Genomic DNA, 13,843 nt, shown 5'->3' on the forward strand with positions numbered 1-13,843 from the left:
TGGAAATGTACTTAGCCTAGAAATACCAAATCATGCAGAACTTCCAGAACATGGGAGTAGCACAACATAAAGGCACTTCCAGGTGTGATGTTATGGTGCCTTGGTTGCAGCCTTAGGCTAAGGTGTGACATGTTCTTGCTTTTGTTCTTACCCACCAGGGCATGCCAGGAGTGGTACTCGCATCAGACGCCACTGGTGCTGAGGGAGAAATGTGCTGAGCGAGAGAAATGAAGGGCAGGGATCTGGAATACAGAGGGAAAGTATCTAATCAGAAATAACAGCTCTCATCAGGCACAGACAATAGACAGTAAACTGGCTTCAGGAGAGCTATTCAGGCATCATGGGAGCCAAATCAACAGACAGAAGGTAAGAATAGAGTCATGACAACTATTTAAATGATTTTCAAAAGTTGATTATGCTCAAGACTTCCCCAGACCCTACAAAGGGAGAATTTGTTTTGCTGCCTTAGAATACGGTCCATGCATGTTTTTGCCTTTGTCCTCCATGCTTCGTTGGGTAGTTTCTTTACAATATATGCTACATAAGATGTTTTTCCCCCTCAGTGCCTGGGGAGATGAGCAGGTTGGTTGACCCTGCTTAGGAAAATAATTTCCGAGTACAGTCTGTAAGTGTCCTATTGAGCACTCTCCCTCACCCCTCTACACAGGGTCTTTGTTGGCTCATGATGAGATGGCAAAGGGCAGGAGTCCCGAGGCACAGCTGGGAGAGGAAGCTTTCCCTGCACCCCGCTGTGTTTCCAGGCTGGCAGTAGCAGGGTGCTGTGTTCCCTTATCAAACCCTTGTCCTGTCTTGGTGTGAGTCGGGCACGGGCTCACCACGCTGCCTTTGTGGTGAGTTAGCTGGGGCACACAGGATGGCCTCTGATTTCTGTGCCACCCTCCTGCCAGCTGCGGGGGGATGGATGATCCCAGATCTGGCATAATGCCTGCCGAGGGCTTGGACAAATGCGAACTGACAGAGGGAGTTCAGACCAGGTCAGCATTTCACGGCGTTTCTCAGCGGGTATTAGGAGCTTTAACAACCACTGAAGTGCAACATGAGATATTTAGAAGTTGGGGCTCCTACCAGCTCATGGCAGTCATTTTTCATCCCATTTTACAGGCAGAACTCCCCAGCAGAGCAGTCACGGTGATCGTGGGTATCACTGGCTCTGGAGCCCTGGGAACAGGCAGGGGCTCACAACTGAAAACTGGAGGGTTTTTTTCTAAAAGCAGGTGGTGGAATGGTCAGGAATTTTCTTTTCTAAAAGCAGGTTGTGGAATGGTCAGGAATATCAGCTGGAAGCTACTGTGTTGTTCTGATTTTCCAGTAGCATGGTCTGTGCTGGCAGGTTTGTTGTCACTGGTTGAAGGTATATTTTTGTGTAATGAAATACATCTCCTGACATTAGCAGGACTGGAGCAAACACCTACCATTTCCCATCTAGGAAATCTGGCATTCCGCACTCCATGTCTGCCTTTGAAAGAAAAATGAGAGTTTATTTTCAGCCCTGCCAAAAAAGTGATATTAATTGAAATAAAGCTTGGAATGAAATGTGAGTGTGACTTGATCTAGGAGCAGCCTTACAGAATGGGATTTAAAAATATGCAGCACAGGAAGGAACTCATGCATTGAGTCACAGGAGGACTGATGAATTAGTAAGGATGGTCTATCCATAATGTTGATGAGCTGGGACAGACAGGAGAGGAAGCAGCACACAGGAAAAGCAATACCAGTAACTCAGGCTGAGATCAGGAGCCTTCAAAGGAAAAAAAATCAGCCAAGTTAAGGGAAAAGAAATCTCTTACCCTTGGTTTCTGCCTTTTCTCATGCATCTCGAGTGATTGTGTAGATGACATGAATTTGCTGAGCTCCTATTAGGACACCATAGTTAGAGAAATGACTTAGACCAGAAGGCCAGAATGAGGTCTTTCAAAGGTCATTATCAGAACTGGTTTCTCATCAATACACTCCTTGATTGGAGAAAAAGACTCAGAATTGCAGGGCTTTGATTGCTGGGAGGGAAGCTTTTAACTGCTTCCTGCTGTTCTGTCATTTTATGCTAACCCCAAATGGCCCCGTTAAATTGATGTCCTGTTTCCCATTTACTGCCCACAAATCACTCTTCTCCTGTTAATATAGGAAACGTTTGCACGTGATACGAATTGGAGTGGCTAAACAGTAAATCTTAAAGCCAGTAAAGAACTCAAAAGTATTTACCCAGTGACCAAAGTATTGATTTCCCCCACCACTTCATCATATTCAGTTGTGAACTTTATTAAAAAATACAGAACCTCATGCCTTAAGAGAGTCTTTGAGCAAATACCGTTCCCAAGCTGTGGATTGTGAGTCAGTGGGATTTCTGTGTGACAGCTAATTTCTTGCAGCTAATGAGAGGCTAAAACAAAGGCTGGCAGTGATGCAGCTGTGGGGTGTCACCGCTGACACCGTGTGACACCACACGTTGCTGCTGGGGGCTGGGTCAGCAAGGAGAACAGCACAGCAGCCCTGTTTCCTCAGGACAGCAATGCTGTGAGTGCCTGGGAGCTCTTTGGGCTCCAGAGGAGCTGAGCCCCAGAGAGGGTTTCCTTGACTTTGACGGATATCTGAGCTTACACGGCCTCACAGATTTGTGCATGCATCCACTCTCCCATCCAGAACTGAGTTGTGCCTCAGGTCCTTCCACTGACAGCATTTTACTGAAGTCCACTTCTACTGTCAGGTTAAGCTAAAATGCTGACAGTGCATGGGGTGATGCCTGGTCCCTTCTACAGCTGCTCTGCTGCAGAGCTCCCCTGGCAGCAGAGGGAAGTGTGGGTAGCTAGATAATGAATCCTAAAGCAGGACTTGGTATCACAGGAATAATGGTCTCAAAGCACTTTGACATAACTGGAGAGAACAGACGAGTGAGCACCTTGTTATCTGTGGTGTTCATTGTGAGCAAACAAGAAAAAAATTAGCCTTCTTCTGCTGTTCCCTTCACTCTTCCATATCTTCATTTACCCCACTGCAAAAGGGGAGGGTGAAATCCCACCCCTCAGCAGTGCTTTGGTACCTGCTGATCAAACCTGCTCCGTAGGCAGCAGGAATCAGGACAGGTGCAGCAAAGCCCCTCTCTCCTCTGGAGCCAAGGATGGCTGGTGCCCTCTGCCACCAGAAGATTCCCAATATCCTTAGATGTCACTAAACGGGGAAAAGTAACATTGCTGAAAACCACAATCAAAGAAATCTCAGATGTAAACCCTTTATGTAAACCCTTTCTAGAATCTTTATAATCTTCAGCTGCTTGAGTTCCAACAGATCTTCCCATATAATGAGCCGCCAGCCAAAAGGTAAATATAAATGCAAAATATTCCCAAAGCAAACATGTTGTTGGCTTTTAAAATAAGTCCATTTAAATAATGTGGAAATTTATTAAAGAAACAGAATCTATTCTGCTTTATGTTTAAAGATGAATTAATGCAAATATCACAGGTTTATCCTTCATTACTCCCTCGGGAGGAGTCACTGGGGAAGCAATTTGTTTCTTGTTAGCTAAGGCATGGAGCTTTGAAGTTACCGAGTTGTCTATCTCTGCAAGTAGCCCATTTAATCTCGAGGAAAAGTGTCAAATCTAAGTTGGAGTCAGTTGTGTGCATTGTTTAAAGCTCTGGCAGGAAGAGGTTTGCAGCGTGCCTCGAACCAGCAGTATGAAGGACAGTGGAAGTGGAACAAAGGATTCCTGGAAGAATTTTTTTATTGGCTATTGGACATGGAGCCCTGTGCAGTGAGTGTCAGGAGGGCCTCTATTTGCCTTCTTTTTTGTTTTCTTTACAATTGACTTCTAGTCTAAGGGCTCTCATCATTTGCTTTTTGGTGGTATCAGGTGAGGATGAGTTCTGTGAGGGCTAGTTGCTGGGAAAGTCATCAGAAGTAGGTGTGTTACCCCAGACAATCCTCAGCTTTAGGGATGTTCACACATTCCTGCTTCTTTGAGTGTGCTCATGAAATTGTCTCTGGAGCCATGCTGTGACTGGATTAGGTAAATTAGCTAGAATTAATTTCTTTTCAATTCAGCCTGGAATATTGTGCTCTGTTTGTTGATACAAGTGTGTGGGCAATGGCTTGTGACTGGTTAGATGATGGAAGCATACACCTCTGACAGGCTGCTTTCATGCACAGAAAAATTTAAAAGCTGTTGTCTAAAACTCCAGGGCCATCGGTCCATAGCAGACTCCACCTTCATCCCACAATTGTTTTTCAGGAGTCTTTTTTGTTGTTGTTCTTTAATTACAAATCAGACCCTCAGCTATGCATCAGCACAGCTCCAGTGAGCTGGTACACATGAGCTCCCGTGTCAGCTTTTAGCCTGAGGTTCCAGCCTTGGGTTATCAGCTGCAAAGAAGATCTCTTCAATGTTAACAGCCTGTAAAGCAATTTAGGGAGGTCAGTATGCATCTGCAGACAGCTCAAAACAATAGCCAGAGGGGGAATATAAACTGTTTATAACAACTGGATTGGCACTGCAATCTACTGATGCAAAATTCATAGCCAACATGAATTAATTTGCTACTGATCACTCCTTACAAAAACTCTGGCTTCTCCCCACTTCCCCTAATGACTTCTATTTGACAGCTGTGGGTTTACAAAGCAAACTGCAGAAGCAGAGTAGACATTAACGTTCCGAAACAGCACTAAAATCTGTGAATGGAATTGCCTTTGAAACTTACAGTGGTTGCCAGCTTATAGTGAATCAAGCTTGTCATGTTTTTATGGACTGTACTTAATCCTTGAGCATCTTTCATCTCCCTATCACCCGTGTGTGAGGGAAGTATTAGCCCTGTGTTACAGATGAAGAAATGAGGCACAGGACACCTGAGAGAGGACTGGAAATCGCTCTGCTTTGTAGCACAGTCTTACAAGAAGGCACCATCTCACCTTTTCATGTTAGTTGGATCAGCTGCAAGATTTCAAATTGATTTTCCTGACATGCCACAGAATCACAGAACCACGGAATGCTTTGGGTTGGAAGGGACCTCAAAGATCATCCAGTTCCAGTCCCCCAAAGGTGGACAGCTTCCCCTATCCCAGGTTGCTCAGAGCCCCATCCTTGAACACTTCCAGGTGTGGGGCATCCAGAACTTCTCTGGGCAACCTGTGCCAGAATCTCACCACTGTAATAGGGAAGAATATCTATCATCTGAACTGAACCTACTTTCTGTCAGTTTGAAGCCATTCCTCCCTGTCCTGTCTCTTCATGCTCTAGTGAACAGTCCTTCTCCATCTTCCTCGTGGGCTCCCTTCAGTTACTGAAAGACCACAGTTAGGTCACCCCTGAGACTTCTCTTCTCCAGGTTGAACAACCCCAATTCTCTCAGTTTCTCCTCATGGAAAGCTGCTCCATCCCTCTGCTCATCTTGGAGGCCTCCTCTGGCCTCACTCCTACTGCTCCATGTTCTTCCTGTGCTGGGACCCCAGATGTGGACACAGCCCTGCAGGTGGGGTCACGGCAGAGGGGCAGAATCCCCTCCTCACCTGCTGCCCACAGAATTCAGCTGGAGTTCCCACTGGAGCCCAGGCAGTGAGTGGGGTGGGCAATGTTTCTCCTGGTTTGTTCCAGCACCTCTGCAGGAGAGGGGAGCAGGGCTGCCCCTGTTCCCCCTTCAGAAGGTGAGCAGAGGTCTGCAAGTTGTAGCTGTAACTAAGTAAATGCTCTGTGAAGTCTTTTTATGTAATGGCCTGGATTTTATATCTTTGCTTATGAAACAGGAGCCGGTGGCTGTTTTAATAACCAGCATGCAGTGCAAATGCTACACTGAGCTGAATTCTTTCCTCAGATAGTCTGTGCATGCTGGTGAAGTCAAGGAGAACTGGGCTGGTATCCAAGGACAGAAGCTGGTTGCTTGTCTACTTAGGATACATCGAAAGCATTAGTAATGAGGTGTGAGAAGAATAAATAAGCCTGTTTACCACATGGAACAGAGCTGCCTTACAGGGGGTGAGCTGTAAAGTGACTAGTTAAGGGCTGCAGCCAATAGCCCCTCCCAAAACTGGAGGCTCTCCTGTCATCTCTTCCCACATCAGCACAGGAAATGCCCTGGGAAATGCCTCGAAAGGACAACTCTTTAAGAAGGTCTAGTCCAATATACTCTGCTGGACAGGTCCCTTTTGTCTGAGGAGCCATAGGTACGAGTGGTGATACTTTTCCAGGGAATTTCCAGAGATTTCATGCTCATGTGCAGGACAGGAGCAAAAGGAAGACCTTTTCAGGCTAATTGCGATCAGTCAATGCAGAGGAGGATCACCTGCAAACAGGATTAGGATAGGGTGCATAATATCACACAGAATCTCCTACTCCAGAAATCCGATGTGAAGTAAGTTATGGGTCTAGTTCAGGGCTGAGAATGGTCAGCAAAGCCTTGGACCATGGAATTTATTACAGATTGTCACAAGAAAGGGAAAGCTAATTCAGGTTTAGAAACTTGTGCAGCATGAATTTTGTAGCTGCAGTTTTACCCTTTAATACTGAAAGAGCTGTTATATAAATAGTATAAGGCACTGTGCAGACGGGGTGGGAAAAGAGAGTTTATTTCTGTAGTCTAAAAGAGATCCCTTAAAAAGTAGGACTATGGGAAGAGAAAGGAAGGAAAGAGCACAATCCAGGGCCACAGATGGGTAGAAGGTCTCGTCAGCCAAAGCAGCGTCTTCCCTAAGTAAGGATTTCACAGCAGAATTAAAAATACATCAGGTCTAAGATCTTAATAAGGGGTTTCTAAAGAAGATATGTGGGAAATGGAGCACAACAAAGCAGGCAGATCCTGCTGGCCCAGGTGGCTGCAAGCCAAGGAGCAGGGGGAGTCTGGGTCTGCACTTGTGCTGGAGAATTACAAATAAAGGAACAATTGGGAAAGGCAAGGTGTAATTCATGAAGCAACCAGAATTTGTTTAATGTTTCTCAGGATTTAAAGCTAATCACAAGCTAAATTTACCCTTCTGATTCCTCCTCCCACCCCACACCTCCAGGATCTTCTAATTTATAGCCTTCCGGATTCCTGCACTTTTCCTGAGCGTGATGTACAGGAATGGATCACACTCATATCTCAGTGGCTGCAGAAGCCTGACAGTGTTTTCACACTGCTTCTCCCTCCAATAAATCAAAGCATGCAGAACTGAGGGCTGCATTTCCAATCGAACTCCTGTGGTAGGGAAGGACGGCTGTCTCTGCATTTTTACAGCTGCGAATCCCCTGGATGGCATTCCTGCTGACTGGAGTGCCTTGCAGCAGTTGTATAATTGCAAGTCAAATTTCTCTGGTTTGCCAAATTGCTGAACCAGAAGGGTTTGCTTGCTAAAGGGCTGGAGGGAAGGAACTGGAAAGGAGACAGAGGCAAGAGGCTGCATAAACTGTTGGGCTGTGATCAGCATTTTGATCATTTTAGGAATTTGTCAAAGGGGAGGAGGGAAAGTTGTGTGGTGAGAGATGGGTGAATAATTAACCACATATAATTTAGTCAATGAATTTTGCTGATAGAGGATTATCTACAAATGGATTCCTCTGTGTGTCAAATGTTATTCAACAGCTCTTTTCAGTGAATAATTTTTGAGTTGTAGCTGTATCCTGAGGAGTTCATTGAGGTATTTCATAATTAAATACTGAGAAATGAGTGAGAGTACTAGCACACCAAAAGCTAATCACTTAAATGGTGCTTGTATAGTCTCATTGAATTCTTAAGGTGTAAAGGAAAGTTTGTTTGATTTGAACTTTCATCACTGCCTAGTCTTTGAAGAGGTCACTTTAAATCTTGTAAGCTCTGAAATATGAGGTATTTGGAGTGAATTACCCACTTTTGAGGATCTCCATACCTGTCTGTCTGTACATGATTATACTTAGGAAACACTCATCTGCAAATCTCATACAAACAACTAAGCCTATTTCTTGACTTATTACTAGTTTCTCCCGTTCTTCCTTCTCATCCCTTCGTTATACTTCTGTGTTCTTTCCACATCGCATCAGAGATTACTGAAATAGGGCAGTCTCCTGTAAAACATTTGCAGCAGAGCCTAGGCATCATTCTAAAATTCAAATATCTCAGTAATGATTTGCAGTATTAATTTCTGAGGCTCTGAGGAAGATGCTGATATTTAACCTCCGCTCCTTGTATAACCTTGGGCAGATCAATTACTTTGACAAGTTTTGTTATCCCCATTTTACAGCTAAAGCCTGTTTGCATGATAAAAATCTCTTGCAGTCGTGAAGCAAAGATCTGAGAGCTGCATCCCCAAAACTGCAGTAATAGCGAGGGGAATGCCCCAAGGAGCTACAGAATCCAGTGGCACAAAATACAAAATACAGTAAACTTTAGATGCTGCTGTTGAAGTAAAACTGCAGGTCAAAAAAACCCCAAAAAACCAACTAAGAGCACACATTGTTTAGGTGAAAGACTTTAATGGATACGATGTGGATTTTTAAGCACCAACTCTTGTGATGACAGAACAGTTGCATTTTGACCTGTTTAATTTAGATGGGTGTCCAGAAGAAAACTCAGGACAGCCCAATGGAACTCAAGCCAGGGCAAAAAATCACCCTGAATTTCTAGCTAGGGAAACAGACAGCACATCATTAGTGAAGGCAGTAGTTCCAAATAAAATAGAACTTTATATTCTAATTCTATATTGCAACGTAGTTTTATCCTGCAGTCACACTCCAAGCAGCACAACTGTCCTTGCAGAGAGACGTGCTGTGCTCAGCTTCTGTGCATGTGTTTGCAGCTCACAAGCAGATTGCTAGTGTGGGGTTTTTTGTTTGTTTCTGTGCTTTCTCTTAGGAGGTGATGCTCCTGACAGTTTGATTACTTGGAATCTGAGGTGAAAATGCCCAACCAAAGAGATCGGTTGAGAGAGAAAAAACAGCAGCACATTAAAATAAGAAAATCAGGATTTTTGTGAAGGATACAATTGCGTGTTCGCGTGTTGCTGAAACCCAAAGGTACTTCTAATAACCCTTTAGACCTCATCTTTTTCTAATAATCTTCATAATCCTTACCTAGGATTGCCAGGGAGTAATTTGTGACTGTGGTCTGTGTGACAGGGAGAAAAGCAAAGCTGCTTGACAGAACATCAAAGGTTTGTGCCACTGAAGTTTTATGCAGCCATTGCTAAATCCTTCATGCTTGAAACAATGATGAAAAATGATTGTCAGCTATGAAACCAAAATTACATCAATCTGCTTCAGGGTTGTGGGGTGTTTTTTTCTTCATTTAAAAACATGACCCAGCCCAGCACAGTTCACTTACCAACCTCAAATGTTCTGTCATTGAAAAAGAATAGAACTGAGTCAGGAGGGGTGAATTTATTTCGTGCTTCACAAATGTGTGGGGGGGGGGTGGGAAGGAGAAAATGCTGAAAATAAAATCAAGCAGGTCAGTGCCCAAATAGCTCATTCTGATTGTCTTTATATAACACATGTAACAGACAGTGTAGTTGCCCTCTGGATTTCCAAGGGGAATATTCAATGCAGAGTAGCTGAAATGGAAACTAAATATGACTGGAGGCTCTAGTTTCCCAGCAATATCACTGCAGGTAGTTTTTCTGGCTGTAAATCAAGTGATCCTTAAAGCTGAATGCTGAGAAGCAGAAGTTTGGGAGTGATTTGGCTTGTTATCTCTATCAAACTCTGGTCTTAATGAGGATTTTGTAAGCTACATCTACGCCTGCTTTTCCCTGTGCAGAGGCCTCCATGATGCACCGAAACCAGGGACCAAGTTGAGAGCAGGAGGAAAGGAAGGTTTAAAGCATCAGCATCAGCTCTGTTAGGAATGCACACGGGGGAGAGGCTGCTGCCCACAGAGCCCGGAGTGCCTGCACTCCATTTGTGCCACTGCCTGCCCCTGGGCTGCACTTGTGGGGCTGCTGGAGGAGTCCTGTGGCACACACTGTGGGTCTGCAGGGCGAGAAGGCAGCTTGATGCCAGCCTGGCAGGACTGAAGCATATTGTGCTGCTGTTGCTGTGCAGCAGAGCTGAATCACTCAGCACCCTGCCTCTCTGTGAGGCTACTCACAGAAGAAAAAATATATCCTTTCATCAGTCAGGGCATGGGGACTTTGTCTGGACAACATCCATTCTGCATTGCAGGTGATTATTTTAGGGTTATCTTTGGAGGGAAACAGGACAGACACAGTTCTCAGTCACAAGGGAGAGATCCTGTCAGTGCGGTCCCTCTGCAAGGGCTCTGTCCCTTCCCAGGCTGTTTGACTGGTCAGCCAGAAGCTGATGGGAGTCAGATTCTCCCCTCCAAAGATCTGTTTTCGTCTCACTGGTGAGTATTTGCTGATCTTCTCAGCCACTTGCTTTGCAAAGTTGTGTTCTAATATCCTGATTATAATTTGAAGCTGATTAGCAAATGTGCACAGAGTCAGCCTTGGACATATGGGAACTTTTCTGAGATTGTTAGTTCTGAAGAGATGCCACTCAGTGATTAGTCACAAAGACTGGGATATAAATTGATACTTCTCTCTGCCCCTGCTCTTGCTGCATATTCTCTGTACCACTTCTGACAGAGGAGTTGGAGGTCAGACAAAGAAAGAAATAAAATACATCTAGCAAAAAATAAAAAGATTATAAAGATAAATGGTACCATTCAAATGTGATGCACTTGCCAGTGTGCTGCACGGCACGGAGCGCTGCATGTTGATGAGCTGTGTCACCTCACTTGTCTGCAGTGCTTCTCATTCTTCTTCCATTGCTTTGCTGTGGAGCCAGTCACAAAGATGACACTAAGCCATTTCATCCTGAAAATCCAAATGCTTGATTTAGCCGAGGGTTTTTCCTCCTTTTGGCTAGAGAGGGAACTGCTGTGCCAGAGCCTTGCAGTTCTCTGAGAAAGAGAATCAAAAGAAATCATTTCAAGCAGTTAGATAGGTGGGAATCTGTCCTCTCAGTATTAACTCACCTAGTCCCCAGCCCCCCAAAATAGTCTCTTCATTGTCAGACAAGCACTTTGCTCAGGAGGTTCCCTCAGTGGCATCTGGGCCTAGGAAGCCCCGTGACTCTCCTGCTCCTTTGGAACTCTGCATTTTGGATGTTAGGCAGGAAAACTCCACCTGCTCCTGCAGCTAAGCCTCCTTCAAGGCAGTCCCCAGGCGGTGGGGGAGTGTGTATGGCAGGGGGAGTGGAGCAGAAGCCGGCAGCTGGTACTGCTGTACTTGTGCATCTGCATTATAAGGTTTTATACAATTAAATTGTTCCACAAGGTAGCTCTAATGAAGTTATAAAAGGTCGCTTCAGCTTTCCAGCTGGTGGGTAGCAGAATGTGAGATGAAACTGATGGTCAAATGTACACTCTAATCAGTCATGAAGCACTTTATTTAATTAACTTTGCTTTACTTGAGAGATACTTTAAAGTTTTGATCAAAACACTCTCTAATTTTGGAACTTCTTTTGGCCTAATTTCTCAAATCTAATTACTCATAGTCTTCACATTTGACCTTTCAAGCCAGAATGTGGCTGGTCCTCATGCCTTAAACCTCTAATTAGACAAATGAACTAATAGAATCATTTCTTCTGTAGTGATACTCCTTTTACCTCAAGAGCTTTCTTTGGAAAACAACAACTTTAACTAAGAGGGGTCTAGTTATAAGCTTGTTTTTTAAGTCTCTGAGGATTTTTTTCTTTAGTAATCCTTTATTGACTATATGACTCAGATTTTTTTTTTTTTTTTATCTTCCTTAAGAAAGGTTTATTTTTAGAGATGTCCTACTTCCACGTCACCAACGTTGGTGCTTTGGACAGCACATCCTGCCGGGATTTACTCTTAGTGAGAAATAGATATTCCCTATCAGCACCATCTCATGCATGTTGCATGTGTGCCCAAAATGAGGTGCCACGTTTCAGTGAATAACAGGAGTGTGTCATTAAAAGCTCCCATTGATTTAGTCTTCACCAAGTTTTTTTCTTCCTTGATAATGTGTTTTATTTGTGGAAAGAACTACATTTTAAAAATGCTCACGTTTACATGGAAAAATCAAAGCTATTTTTAGGGTGTTTTTTCCATTTATTTTCAGCACTATCATGCAAAGAACCACTCAACTTTCTGCCCTAATAAAAACACAAAACCAGAATAACAAAGTATGTGCATGATGCAATATCTCCTAATCATTCATAGTCATCAGGATGCCCAGATACTTTTCCATGTTTAAAAGTGTATTTTCTCAGTTACTTTCACAGGAAGAAACTTCCAGCTCTCTCTTCTCAAACCTCTGGAGAGGACACCATGCCTGAAGCGATTGTGAGGAACACCTCAAACAAACAAAAATCAAGGTAATCTGTCTTCATCAGATCTTGTTCAGAATGCATTGGTAAATCCTTACATGAAACAAGTTATCTTTCCTTTCCATTATACTTCTTTTTATCATTATTTATTGTAATTAAATGTTGTTTCTTCCATTAAATCAAGTTCTCCTTCAAAACTAGCCGAGTCTTTGGTCACAATGACATTGCAGCTTTGAGTTCCATTTACAGTTTCTCCCTTCGAGTTTTTCTAAACACCAAAATTACCTTTCTTTTAAAAAAGAAAAATTAGTCTTGTAAAACAGCTCTTTTCACTTAGGAAAAACAAACTGAAAGATCCATGTTGGACACTTTCTGTCATGTCTTTTCAAACAGAATCCCATTCAGGAAAAGTCATAGTTTGGAAACTGTCATAGAAAAAAGGTAAAGCTTTGAGAAGCTGTTGGAGTTTTTGTTAGAAACTGGTTGCTATACTAAAAAAAGAAAAAAAAAAAAAAGAAGGAAAAAAAAAAAGAAAAAAAAAAACCCCAACCAAACAAAAACAAATTATCAAAGACAGCTTTCTTGTTGGAGACATCATCATCATCTAATCTGCAAAACTGAGGAAGGTGGAAGTTGTTTTGCCCCATCACTGTTGCATCAAAGTCAAGGTTAATGTTCTGCAGAGGAATTACAATAATAAGGAAAATTATCTCAAAGCAAGGAAATGATGCACCAAGGGACACAGAAAGACCTGAAGCTCCATATCCCATAGACCTATGGATTTTATAATCATCTTCTCTTTCAGCAGGGCCCATTCCAGCCAGGTCAGGAGATGGATCAAGAAACTTCACAGCAGGGCAATTTATAGAAAAAATGTGCCAGCCCAGAGCTGCTGGTCCTTATTGTGCAGATCTTGCTTTCTGCTGTTCCCCCTGTGCTGTTGAATACAAAGGTGCTTTGGTTTGCAGTACATTACATTTATTACACAGTTTTTTGGAAGCCAGCTAAACTGCTGACTTGTTTGATACTTTGTGGCATAAAATCCTGGGGCTGAAAAGGGCATCTCCTTCAGTCATCTCTAAATCATTCACCCTGTATTTTATTGAGTTCCTTCCAGTCAACGTAGTAGAGGATGACTAGACAGGCTGCAGTGACCTGCTGGAAATTTTCATATTTGCTTCATTTTCCAAGCCATATTAAGAAGTTTATTCTCACTTAGCAGTTTCTGACTTTAAATTTTCCTGTCTCCTCCTACTTCAGTAACTGATTGAAATTTTATGAAGAGTCAGGGAGGGAAGAAAACAAAACCAATTTAATCATAGCAGGAGGAAGCAAGTTCATTTTCTCAACCCAGAGAATTTTCGTCAAGCTCACCCCTGGTGGAAAGTCCTTGGGTTTTAGCACTGCAGGTGAGTGTTTCTGGGCCAGAATGCTTTCATCTTTGTGACAAAGGTACTTAAGTGTTTGACAGTTTTGTCTAAACTGCCAGGTTTTCCCAGAAATAGTGATCCAGGTTTTCATGAGCCTGGAGACATTTTTGTCATTTCAGCCTCGTTTAGCTTATTACACCCTGCCAGCCGTGTCCAGATAAAGTGC

At 43.3% G+C, this 13,843-nt stretch overlaps 1 long non-coding RNA gene across 1 annotated transcript in view; it reads left to right on the forward strand.

The window, feature by feature from the left end:
- Positions 1-179: 179 nt before the first annotated feature.
- Positions 180-13,843, forward strand: part of LOC134547493 (uncharacterized) — a 74,677-nt gene continuing 61,013 nt past the window's right edge. The window contains exons 1-4 of the long non-coding RNA XR_010079480.1: positions 180-366; positions 8,805-8,965; positions 10,112-10,295; positions 12,191-13,656. This is a non-coding gene — a long non-coding RNA (uncharacterized LOC134547493). The remainder of the gene's footprint in view (positions 367-8,804; positions 8,966-10,111; positions 10,296-12,190; positions 13,657-13,843) is intronic.

The sequence above is a fragment of the Prinia subflava genome, chromosome 2 (genome assembly GCF_021018805.1).
Source record: "Prinia subflava isolate CZ2003 ecotype Zambia chromosome 2, Cam_Psub_1.2, whole genome shotgun sequence".
In the NCBI taxonomy this organism is placed as follows: Eukaryota; Metazoa; Chordata; class Aves; order Passeriformes; family Cisticolidae; genus Prinia; species Prinia subflava.